Raw genomic sequence first — 13,028 nt, forward strand, 5'->3', positions numbered from 1 at the left:
TCAGTCGACCAAGGGAGGCCTAAAGTTGTCGATCAAAATTCTCCATGTGCTGTTCACCTATTAATCCCAGTCCACCCTGGCTGCTCAGGATCCTGACCTTCTGAGCTTTCAAAGGGCCTGCTCAGAGAGAATTCAAAGACATTTCTTTCAGGTCAGTCTGAGAAACCCTGACAGGAACAGGAAATGCCATTCCTACCCCCACCATTTATCCAAACCCTTTCTTGCCGTCAATAGACAGTATCATCCAGAAGCTTGTGGTTTACCGATCCAGTCACTTTGAGGGATTAAAACAGCTAGACTCATGCTTTGGAGAGTGTCTATAGATGATGGTGATGTGTTTTCACAACAGTTGGCTTTTAAGAGTCCCGCTCCCCCAACTTTTCCAACAGAGCTTAACAATTCAGAGGGACACACTCGAAATGGCTTTTTTTAGTGCCAGTATTTCTCTTTGGGGTTTGTGTGAGTAAATCAAAGTCGGAAGCTGAAAGGAGGGTGGGAGAGGTACGGAGAGATGGAAGAATCTCACGTCTGCTTGCTTGCCAAGATTTGAAAGGAATTGCCTTTCCCTCTTTAGCATGATATGAAAATAAAATCCAAAAATCCAAGCTTGCTTTTTATAGTAATTTCAGTACAGCTAAAAGCTCCCTACATCCAATTTCTGAGCTGGAACAAATCTTAATCTAATTTAATTCCTCTTGTTTGCCAGGTGAGGGAATTAAAGCCAAGACAGGGGAAGGGCCTTGCCCAAGGTTATATGTATGTCAGTGATGGAGGGGAGACTGGAACTCAGTTCTCCTGGTCCCGCCCAGGGGCCTTTCAGAAAACCACCCGAACTTTACAGGAAGGGTGCCCTAGATGCCGAGAACACATAAACATCGCATCTGCTGATTAAATAAAACATTCCATTAAAAGATGCTCGAGTAATCCTTGCCTGGCAGAAGTGGAAAGAAAGAAAAGATTTGCCTAATAGTTAAGATTTTCCAGAATCTGTTTTATAACTGTCATGGGAGTAGAGGCTATAAAGGAAGGATTTAAGGCGGGTTTGTCACAAGAAAACTAGAATAGTTTACATTCCTACCATTCATCCAGGACTTTACATATCTCTTTATATAATCTTACAGTATCTTCATTTTTAAAATAACATTTTTAAATTTGCTCGAATTCAGAGAAGGAAGAACATGCTATTATTTTGGCATCTCTCATTAGTAGGCCCATGATCACGCTCTGGGCCAACATGGATATTTATAGTGTAGCGACCATGACACTCTTACTCAGGCCACTCCCCAGCATGGACCCTCGCTCCAGCCACGTCAATCTGTCAGTTTCCTCTGACATATCATCCTATTTCTAGACCCCCTGCCTGAACGCATACAGTTCCCTCCGCTCGGAATGAATGCCCTTCCCCCAACTTCATCTCATAATTTGTACTTATCTTTCAAAACTTAACTCCAGGACCACTTCTTCCAAAAAGTCTTCCCCCGCCCCCACTCTGGGCTGATTTGGATGGCCTGTTCAGTACTCTTTAGCGTCTTATGCACACCCTTATTATAGGAAATTATTATGTTATTGTGGCTTTTCATTTACTTGACTATCTTTCTTACACTTAACTACAACCTCCTTGAAGGAAGACACCAAATATTGCTCAGGTTTCATATTCCTGGCACCTAGCACGGTTTGGGTCATTTATTAGTGCTCAATGAACACTCAGAAAAAATGAATGAATGAACAAATAAAATATTCCCCTTCCTCTTCTTCTATTAAAATGATTTAATAAAAAGCCTCATTTCTACACTCTCGAATCTTGGGTAACTTGTGGAGAAACAGAAGATGTCACTATTATATAAGCTTCCCCTCATTTCAAGCCTAACAGTATGTTCAAAAGAGCTATCCCAGAGTTAAACATGGCATATGAACAACCATATTAATTTCCGTTTCCTTACCAAATACACCGATCACAGTAGAAAATTTTACATGCTGTAAACCACAAAAACAAGAAGAACTAGAATAGAGACGACAGCCGATGAGAGGTGTCAACATCCTTTTGGAAGATGGAAAGTGAATGGACGAGTGATAAGTGACTTAGCATACTGGAGACTGCTGAAGCCCAAGTGCCCATGACAGGAAGCCAACAAGAAGCCACAGAATCCAAGAGAGTCTGAGGAATCAGGGCATCAGGAATCTCAGAACATGAGAGGGAGGGAGAGAGGAGGGCAAAAATAAGAGACATTCCAGATCCCTTCTCTCGCCCTCCAACTAAAGATGGAAAGTTTATTTTCTGGAGAAGCTGGCCAAAGAGGCAGCAGGCTCAGGCACACCAGGCACAGCAGAGGTTGTGGGCAGGCATGGAGCTAGAAACAGAAGGATTAGAGAAAGACTCCATCCTGAAAGATGAGATTCCCCAGCTCCTCACCCTGGCTCGGCTCCCAGAACACCAACAGCCTGGCTTATGTCCCTTTCCATTCACTCTGCTCCAGCCCACGCTAAGCAGAAGAATTAAGGATTCCTCTGAGAAGAAAGTATTCAACCAAAGGAAAAAACCCAAAGTCACTGATATTTGGGGTCTCCCAATGAAACTATCCAGTAATCTCTGGATTATCCTTCAGTAGAGTCCAACAATTAACAAGCCCTGCCCTCACACAAAAAGCTTCCAAAAGCCAAGGAATGGATTGCAAGGATTGCCAATCATAGAATGAAAGGCTCTGACATTGAAGATGGAGACCCCAAAATAAGTAATCGAGAGGGCAGAAGAAATTGTTAATAACGACAGCCTCAATAACATCGATATTCTCTTAGAGAAAAGGGAAGACAGTGTATCCATGAATGAAAATCAGTAAACCAGGGTTTTAAAACGGTAGTAGACAACAAGAAAGAACTTTTTAAAATAAAAGTACAATTAGAAATTTAAAAATTAAAGTGACGTGCTGGAAGATAAAATTGATAAAATCTCCCAGAAAGCAGGATAAAAAGGGAAATGAAAAATAGGACAAAAGCAACTTACGAGATCCATCCAGGAGCTCTGACGGCCTCTAATAATTATTCCAAAAAGAGAGCACAGAGAAAATGGAGGGGAAAACATTTACCAAAAAAAAAAAAAATCCTCCAAAACTTCCCACAATGAAAGATTTGCATTTCTCTATTGAAAGGACCGGTGGGTACTCAACACAATAAATGAGAGAGAGGAAAAAAACCCTCCCCAAAGTACATCACTGTAAATGTGATGGAATAAAAGGATCCCAAAAGTTCTAGACAGAAGAAAACCAGTTCATAAACCAAGGATCAGGCATTCAGGCAGCAATTGAACTTCTCGGGATCAACACTGGAAGCTGGAAACCGACAGGCAATACAGCAATGTCTTCCAATTCCATGAGAAAATAATCTCCAGTCTATAAATCCTTACCCAGCCAAACCATGAATCAAGGAGAGAGTAAAATAAGGACAAGCAGGCCGAGCCGCCATCCTGGGGTTTATGTGGCCGCGGTCGGTCCGATGGATTAACGCCCACGTAAAAAGGTTAAATGTAAAACAGCGCTCCTGCCTCCAAGGTCTCAAAATATTTCCTTACCATTCATGAGAAGTCAACCAAGAAAGAGAGAAGCTGGATGGCAAAAGAACGTCCCAGCTACCACGAGCCTATCAAGCTCCTACTCCAGAATGGAACAGGAAAACTGGGGGCTCCAAGAGGGATCTCTCCAAGGGGGAAAAAAAAAAAAGACAGATTATCCAATTAATTTGACCAAGGTATTTGAGTTTTCTAGCTCTTGTCAGAGAATTTGAAGAATGTGGACCACAGAGTCAGCGAACACAGAAATGCGATTGTAAACTCCAGGGATGGGGGGAAAAGAGAAGAAAAGAGACGCAATCGCGGTTACGTTACGTAGCTGAGCTGTAAACAAGTAGTCGTAGTAACATGAACACCGATTACTCATTTAATTAAAAATTGTAAAATAGTATTAGGAATCTAGGAGAAAGAAAATGAGGGTCTATGTATGTCGTAAAAAAAAAAGCAACATTCTAATATTTCTGAGAAAAATTAATAATTTCTAAAATTGAAAAATCAAGAAATAGCAGTAAAAGCATATTGTATAAAAATATGGGGTTGATCTGCAAAGGAAAAAAATAAGATTTAAAAAAGGGGTCGCCTCTGAATGAGGCTAGAGTGAGGGGAAGGGAGGAGCGTGGATGGCTGCTCTTCATGATCAGCCTTTGGGACCATCTGTCTTCCAAAACCCTCCTCACGTGTTATGTTTATAAATATAAAAACAATTTTTTAAAAAGAGAAAAAATGGTTCGATCATAACAGCAGTCTCCCACAGATTACATTCTATCTACCAGTCAACATGTTGATGCCTGGAGCCATTAAATTAAGTCTGAAACAAGCTATAGTTAAAGTAGTTACCTAATTACCCAGAGCAGTTCCCAGTCTGTCTGTTCAGTTTACTTTGGAATCGCATGGGGAACTTTGTACTAATACCGATTCCTGGGTCCCCCCCTTGATGGTTTTGATTCAACAGGCCTTAGTGGGCCTGGACTAGAGCAGAAATTGTGAGTGTGTGTACGGAGGGATGTGTGTGAGTGAATGTTCTGGTGTGTATGTCGGTGTTTTGTGAGCCTATCTTCTTCCCTCCCTCCCTTTTTCATCCTCTTTCATCTGAACTTAACCCATAAATCTCTCTAGACTACTGAAAACATTGCCAGAAATGAAGTCCCCATCCTGGTGATTTTTAACCCCTGTGCCCTGTGAGCTTTCTCTCCCAACCCTGGGGTTCCCTCTGCTGGCAGAAGCCTGTTAAAACTCTTAGCATCCTAAATCTAGAAATTCTCCTCCCGTTTCTATTAGGTCGTTTTACCAGGCTCTTTCTAAGCCCTCAAACTCTGTGACCCCTGCCATCAGAAAACGAAAAATTCAACCAACCTGGGAAAGACTTCCTGGCCGTATAGGTTGAGCATATAAAGATCAAGAGGGACTGGGATGAGGCAGAAGTGAGAGCGAGTGGTACATGTTGCAGTCAAGCCTGAGGAAAAGCAGACCTTTGGGAGTTTCTCTCCATCTTCTTCTTCCTCCCCTTCTCCCAAGAGAGATGGATAGATGGGGAAGCCACATCTATCTGCCTCCCCAAAATTAAACCATGAAACACATGAGGCTAAAAAGCTCGCTTAATATGAAAGCAGAAGACAAGGGTTCAATATCCACCCCCACTTTACTGCCTCATCTGTCCTTTTCGGGAGCCGTGTGACATATCGTCAGACCCCATGAATCATGCCCCTCCAGTGATTCTGTGAACCCTGCTGGATCTTTCCCACAGCTGAAAACATGCTCAGCCTGGCTTAGTGTCTAGCACAGAGAAAATGGTCAAAAACAATTGAATAAACACTTAATCTATTGCTCTCCTAAAAAAGCAAAACCCTCTGGATTTGCATACCTCTCAAGTTCCTCAAAAATATACCCCGATGCCGACATTGAACATTCTTTCCTCATGTACCCTTCACTCTTCAAGCCAAATGCGTCCAGCTTCAGAACCCTCTGGCATAGGTCTCCAGTGATTCCTATACGCCAGACCCAATGCGTTCTTGTCACTTCTCCTTGGCCTCTCAGAAGCTTCCAAGCTGTGACCTCTCCCATCTCACTGAGACATACACCGTCCACCCCCACCCCGAGGGTTCCCTGTTCGCTCAGGTCCTCCTGCTCCTGGCTTCTCCTTCGTTCTCCTTCACCAGCTTCTCCTCTTCTGCCTGACCCGGAAACGTTAAGTGCGGCACTGCCCCTCGTACCCTTCAGCCTCCCTGGCGGTCTCATCTATTCTTATGGTTTCGACTTTAACTTATATTATTTAATTCCCCCAAATCTATATCTCTAGCCTAGACCTTTCCCCAGGGCTCCAAATCTATACGAGACATCTTTATCTGGATGTCTAGTAATCACTTCCCATTAAACACTCAAAAGATGCTTTCTGAGCACCTACTGTGTGTCAAGAACCATGCTAAGCACTAGAGATACACTGGCAAGGTGGGGCAGGTGTCTGCCTCCCAGAGCCATGTGTAATGGGAAAAACAGACAAATGAGCAGCTGTGGGGAGCTATGGTAAGAGAAATGCCAAGTGTTGGTGCGGGGGAGCTGGGTACCTCGCCTGTCTGGGGAAAGCGACTTTGAAAGGTAGATAGAACCTGAAAGATAAGAAGGAGTAGGGGTAGGTGTGGCAAGAGGTTCCCGGGAAACGATTTTAAAAATGTATGGAGAACTTCTAAAGCTAAAAGAGTGAGTCTGGACTTTATCTTAAGAACAGTAAGGAGCCACTGAAGAAGAACTGGATGGAGGGGTTGCCGCAGGGCACTTCCAGGCTTGGCAGTGGTTGAGTCTTAAGGCAAATGGGAAGCCCATGAGGCTTTTGTTTTTTTTTATTATACCTCATAAGTTACTTATGAGGTTTCATATACTCTTTTGTGCATATCGAATGTTTTGCAACCTTTTGTTTTTTTAAATAAATGGATCGGAGAAGGTGAGATAGGTAGAGAGAAGAGTCAGAAGGTGACTGAAGCAGAAAACAGCAGTGGCCTGAGTTAGGGTAGTCAGCGAGGGTGAAGACTGGGAGATGGTTCTAGAGACACTTAGGAAGGAGAATCAGCTGGACTTGGTGAGTCCTGGAATGTGGGGATATAGAGAGGGAGGAGTAAAGAAGAACTGACAAGGTTCTGGAGTATTAAGTGGATGGATGGTGAAGCCATTGATTGAAATAGGATCACTAGGAGACAGTGAGGAAAAATAACAAAGTCACTGGAAAACAGTTTAGCAGTTTCTTGAAAAGTTCAATATAAATTTATCATACAACCCAGCAATGCAATCCTGGGTATACACCCAAGAGAAATAAAACAATGTCTACACAAAGATTGTCATGCCAATGTTTATAGCAGCACTATTCATAATAGCCAAAAAGTGGAAAATGCCAAATGTCTGTGAATTGGCGAATGGATAAACAAAATGTGCTATAGCCATATAGTGGAATATGACTGGCAATAAAAAGGAAAAGAGCACTGATGTGTTCTATAATATGGACGAACCTCAAAACCATTATGCCAAAGTCAAAGAAGTCAGACGCAAAAGATCACATATTATGTGATTCCGCTAATATGAAAGACAGAAAGTAGATTATTGGTTTCCTAGAGCTTGGGATGAGAACAGAGACTAATCGTAAATGAATAAGAGGGATCTTTTGGGATGACAGAAATGTTCTAAAATTGGATGGTAGTGATGTTTCCCGATTCTGCAAACTTATTAAAAATTATCGAATGGTACAATTACCATAAGATAATCTTCTGTTATATAAACTGTACTACCAAAAAATGCTATTAGAAAATAATCGGGTCAGTTTTGGCATGTTGAGTTTGAGGTGTTTAGGACTCATTGAAAAGGAGAGGTTGAGTAAACAGGTGGTGATGCTACCTGAAGCTTAGGAAGCAAATGCTGCACAGGAGGTAGAGATTTTCTAGACTCATCAACATAAAGATAGCGGTTGGAGCCACAAGAGGGAGGAAAATCACCCAGAGTGGATAGAGAGGGAGTGTGAAGTGCTAACGGAGTTGAGTGGGGCCAGACTCATAAGCCCGAGGCGTGCGGGAGAGCCACGACTTTCGGCATAAGGCAATGACGAAATACAAAAGGCAGAGTTCAGGGTGCAGTGGCTTCGTGACAGAAAGTAAATGGCCAGAACTACAGAGTCCAGAAGTTGATATTCAAGGCCCTCAAGGAAGTGGTTCTGCTTACTTCTCCAGGCTTACTTCTTCTCACCGTGGAACCCCATCCCTTAAAGTTCAGGGATCCCGCCATATGGAATTGTTTGTAGTTTCCCAAACAGGTCCTTTTCTTTCCCACCTTCTTCTATGTTCTCACGTGGCTTCTCTGCAATGTTCTAGAAACCAACCCTCCTCTCTCCCCACACACTCCTGGAACTCAACTCAGTGCTCGTCTTCCTCATTTGCCTGGCGCGTTCCTGCTCCTGTTCAATATGGGGCAAGGTTAACCTGGCCTCTGAAGCCTTTCCTATTGCCCATCCCCCACGTGGGACAGGCTACTTCCTTCTTCACAAGAGACTTCCGCCATATCACTAGTAACGCTTCACACAGACGTGGAAATAAATGTCTTCTTATAGGGCTTGGAAAGGATTCTGTTTGTTTTCTCATTCACAGTACCGGACCTACAGTAAGTACTGAATAAACTCAGTAGAGGAAATCTCCACTCAGCCAGCCTCCGGCAGCTGGCACTCTTTCCCTCCTTTCCTTCTTAGGGCTCTTTTGGGGGCTGTCTGTGGCCAGGCTGCTGGGCTCCATTGTGGGGAAGGTAGATGAGCTGGTCTCAACTCTGCTATCGGCAGAGGTCAAGGACATTTTTGTCCACACCTAAGGCACAGTTTCCCAGTGTTCCCCAAGTTCCACGTCACTTCTAGGGCTGCAAAATAAAACACAAGGTGCCCAGTTAAATCTGAATTTCAGAGAATGTTTTAGTATGAGAATACCCCACTCGATAGTTGAGATTAAATATATTCCGAAACTGTATTGATTGTTCACCTGCAATTCGAATGTGACTGGGTGTCCTGTGTTTCTATCTGCTCAATCTGCTAAATCTGACAGCCCTACTTCCCACCAAATGGAAGTGGCTTCCCTCTAATGCTGAAGCCACTGACACCCTAAAAAAACCCACCTGGCTGAGGCTGCTGTGCCCCTCTGACGTGCTTCCTGAAATCTGGGCTGCACAAGCAGGAAGCAGCAGGGGACGGCCAAAGCTGCGTGGTGGCTTTGCTGGAGTCAGTCCTCTCGGCCGTAAGGAACTCACCTAGGTTTCACCAGAGTTTCCAGGGAGTTACTGTGCGGGGGGCCCAGTCTCTCCCCCATGCTCAGACACGAGCTCACGAGAGCGAGGCCAGATGAGAAACCTGAGAAACAGCAACTACCACATAATCGGAGCAGCCTCCGCTCTACCCCACCGAGGGGCAGGGATCGCCACACGCTGGGCCTCGCCAGGGTACCTATCTTCCCCCAAGAGGCTCTTGGCTCTCCTAGACAAACAGGCTCCAGGTGGTCGGCCCCTCTAGTCCCCCTGCCACAGACTACATGTGACAGGACATGGGGCACATCCGGGCAGCCCATCCCATCTCTGGTTCAGTTTCCCATATCTGAGTCTCCATTAGTTGGAAAATATGAGTGAATTTGCCGATTAGGAATAGGGTCATGCAGAAGGGTTGACTAATGAGAGAGACCTTCTTCCCCAGCAGAGAGAGAAGAAAAGTTGGAGGGACAGGAAGGAGGAGTCCATGTGAATAGATAACAGTGGTTTCCATAACTGGGGACACGGTTTGGCAGCCATGGCACAGATTTACGAGATCCTAAAAACTCAGACCTGAGGAACTGGATTGGGGTGGGCGGGGTGAAAAGAAGGGGAGAATTTTATGCGTTCTAAGATCCTCTCCTGTCTGAACATGTTAGTATTATTTTCCCAGGGAAGGCGGCACCTCAGAACACAGAGGGTTCACCCGCCTTTGTCTCTGAGGCCCGCCCACTATTCCTCTGGCAGGATTCATTTCCAAATACAAGAGGCGGCTTTCGTAGTGAAGCTGCTAAGCAGCTCAGAAGACGGCTGCCGCTGCCTTAGAATCAACAGGATCCTGGATCCTCCTCTCAGGATCCACGTTTTACCAAACACGTATGCAAATGCCCCCCGGCTGCTCCTCCCCACACGCTGCCATCTCTGTGGAGTCCTCCCCGCTCCGGCCCCTCCCCCAGAATGCCTTTCCCACTCAACCCCTGCCTCCTCTCCCCTCGTTGCTTCTTCTCAACCCCATTTTTTCGGCCGGAAATGAATGCCTGGCTGGCCTCGGACATGCGCCGCCACCGAGGGGAACCTATCCTACATGGATGTTCGAAAACTGCCAGGTCAGGTTTGGGCATTTCACTGAAAGCCTGCTCTAAAATGATCTATGGATGGTCAGTGCAGAGGAGGGATTGCTGGGCCTAGATAGCTCTACGCTTAACTTCTTAAGGAACCTCCATATTGTTCTCCATTGTCGTTGTAGTGATTTACGTTCCCACCGACAGTGCCTACCTTGCCCTTTTCCCCACATCCTCACCAGCACTTGTTATTTCTCGTCTTTTTGATAAAGGCCATTCTAACAAGTGGTTAACAGAGAGGAAAGGGGGTGGAGGGAGGGAGAAGTGGGTAATGGGAGTCAAATATATGGTCATAGAACAAAATTAGACTTTGGGTGGTAAGTATGCAATCGAGTATACAGATGTCAAATTATAATGTACACCTGAAAATTGTATAGTGTTATTAACCAATGTTACCCCAATAAATTTAATTTCAAAAGAAAGAAGGGGCAGCACAAAAAAGTGAACAGCTAGCTTCACTGCTGTGGCAGTAAAAGGAACGTTACTTGATTGGGGAAAACTCGATGTGGAAAAAAAGGCTAGATGAAAGTCCTGTTTCCTTTTATTTATTTATTTGTTTGTTTTTTGTTTGTTTAATTGGTTGAGAACCTCTAGAAGAGAACTGGGTACGAGGGTTGACTGGCTCTGACCAGAACGCTGAATCCCAAAGATTTTCCGGGTTTAAGTCAGGCTCTAGGGAGACAGCAATCTTTTCGCTGCTACAGCACCTCAGAAACATTAAAACAGCGAAGGTTCACTGAATGCATATTTTAGGTCAAGGTTAATGGGAGACAGAGAGAGACAAAGATGAAAAAGACACAGATCATGTCCTCCGGGAGTTCACAAGCAAATGAGACAACCAGGCATGTAAACGTGGACAGACAGTGGATCAATGTTTGTTATATGATATGATCAAAGTGTGATGCCCTTGGGTTCTCGAGACCCTCTTGGGGACTTGAAAGGTCAAAACTACTTTCATAATCAGACACTATGCGCCTTTTCTTTCCCTCTCATTTTCTCATGAGTTTTCCCAAGGCTACAAGATGTGTGACAATACAAAGCATAACACATGGATGCTTATATATTCTTGAGTTTAAAAGAATTTCTCAGTCTTAAATTTTCATATATCAATAGCTAAAACCCACATAAGCAAAATTCTTTGAAATCCTCAATAACTTTTAAGATTGTAGAGGGAATCTGAGGCCAAAAATTTTCAGAACTGAGAAGACAATATATCATCTACCATTACATGGTGTCCTCATTTCTGGTTAATGCATTTTATTGACTAAAGTTATTTCACCTAATTCCATGAAAATGACTTCATTGAATGCTTTCACTATGTCCTTATTATCTAGCATGATAGTCATTAGGTCACCTAATTATTAATCTGTTTGTGTTTTTTGTAACATGTCTGTGTTTAAACGTCTTTTGAGGCAGCACAATGTTGGACTTTACATCTTAACTCAGGCAACAATCAACAATAGTTGATGCATTGTTTTATGTTCTATCACCCTACTGTTTATCTTACTCGTTATTTTTGCTGTAAGTTTTCTGTAGTGCATTTTAAAATTTTTTCTTTTCTGTTAGACAATAAACTTCCCTAGTCTGTCCATCTTTCTATCATTCCAGCATCATTATATTTTAAAGCAATTTTTATTGTTTCCTATAATTTTGCTATTAATAGTATAGTATTAAGAAAATAAATCTTATTTTGGGTGGCAATCACACAATAGAATACATAGATATCAAATTATAATATACACTTGAAAAATATATAATTGTATTAACCAATGTGACCCCCAAAAACTTAAAAAAAATAATAAAAATGAAAAAAGAGCACCATGCTAAGGTTCATCTTGATTGCCTTTCTCAAAAAAAGAAAAAAAAGAAATCTTACATTTCCTTCCCTCTAGAGATGAAAATGAAGTCTAGTCTGTAACATATCATGGTAGCAAAAAGTTCCTTATAAAATTATGCAGATATCTTGCAGTCCTGACAGTGTATAATTCTCCCTGTAGAGAAAATTGAATTTTCTTTACATTTTTTTTTTCTATTTTATTCTCCCTGAACCTTGAGCTCTATCTAGCCCTTGACTATTCTCAAATCTCCATTGTTTTCTGGAAATGAACTTCACAGCTGTGGGCCTTTGTTGACAAATTATTTCATCTCCTCTGGGTCTTAAATTATTTTCCTTTACTCTGAAGTGAAAATTCAGTGAGTGTTTCGAGATACTGTACTTGGGGTCCTAAGTCGATTTGTCTTAATCTTGTGTGCATCCCCCAACCCCCGTCCTCAACCAATATTCTCCTCCAAAGCTCCAGTACCCATTCGTATCATCGCATTTAAATGGTTTTCTTGGCTCTGTCGGTAACTTGCAGAATTCTGCATCTGCTCTGTGATGGAGTAATTTTTTACAGTTTGGTTAGTTGGTTTTAAGTTGGAAAACGTAACAATATCTTAACTTTTTTCTTCAAGGATTATGCCTTAATGAATTTGTGCTACAGAAATACAGTTATTTCTATAATTCTGCGATAAATTCTAATTTACTTGGTGTTTCTCTCCTGTGGTCCTTTTATTGTCATCACATCAAATTTTAGCTGGATGTGGGCTTTTCAGGCCAGTTTTGCTTCGATGGTGCTGGTCCTTCTCCCTTCTGCACCAGATCCCCTCTTCCTAGCATCTTTATCATGGTTCTTGTTCCGCATAGCATTTACAAGACCCAATTTAATAGCTTCGTGCCTTTTTTCTTGGCACTCATTATTTCTTCTTTCTTTGCTGTTAAAGTAATAAGCGTACGTTCTGTTGCACTTGCCTGAGAGTCTTGAATCGGTCTTGGGTTTCTCCCCAGCCGGGTGCTGGCTGGCTTGCGTTTCCCTTTGATGTTATAAAACATGTTTGCTGAACTTGAGTGTCGGGCTTTTCAAGCTTGTTTGCTTTTTCACTTTCCAAGATAGGCACAGTTTTTCTTAAGCTTACTTTTCTGTTTTGTGCTATTATTTTTAATTGCTTCTGAATAGGAGGTGGGGCTGAGAGTGAGATTTGGCCTGAATTTGGCTGTTTTTGCTATTACTCACATTTCCCCAGAAGCCCCACACACTTTCTCTCTGCTTCGACAT

Source organism: Pteropus medius, unplaced genomic scaffold (assembly GCF_902729225.1).
Source record: "Pteropus medius unplaced genomic scaffold, Ma_sr-lr_union100, whole genome shotgun sequence".
Taxonomy (NCBI): domain Eukaryota; kingdom Metazoa; phylum Chordata; class Mammalia; order Chiroptera; family Pteropodidae; genus Pteropus; species Pteropus medius.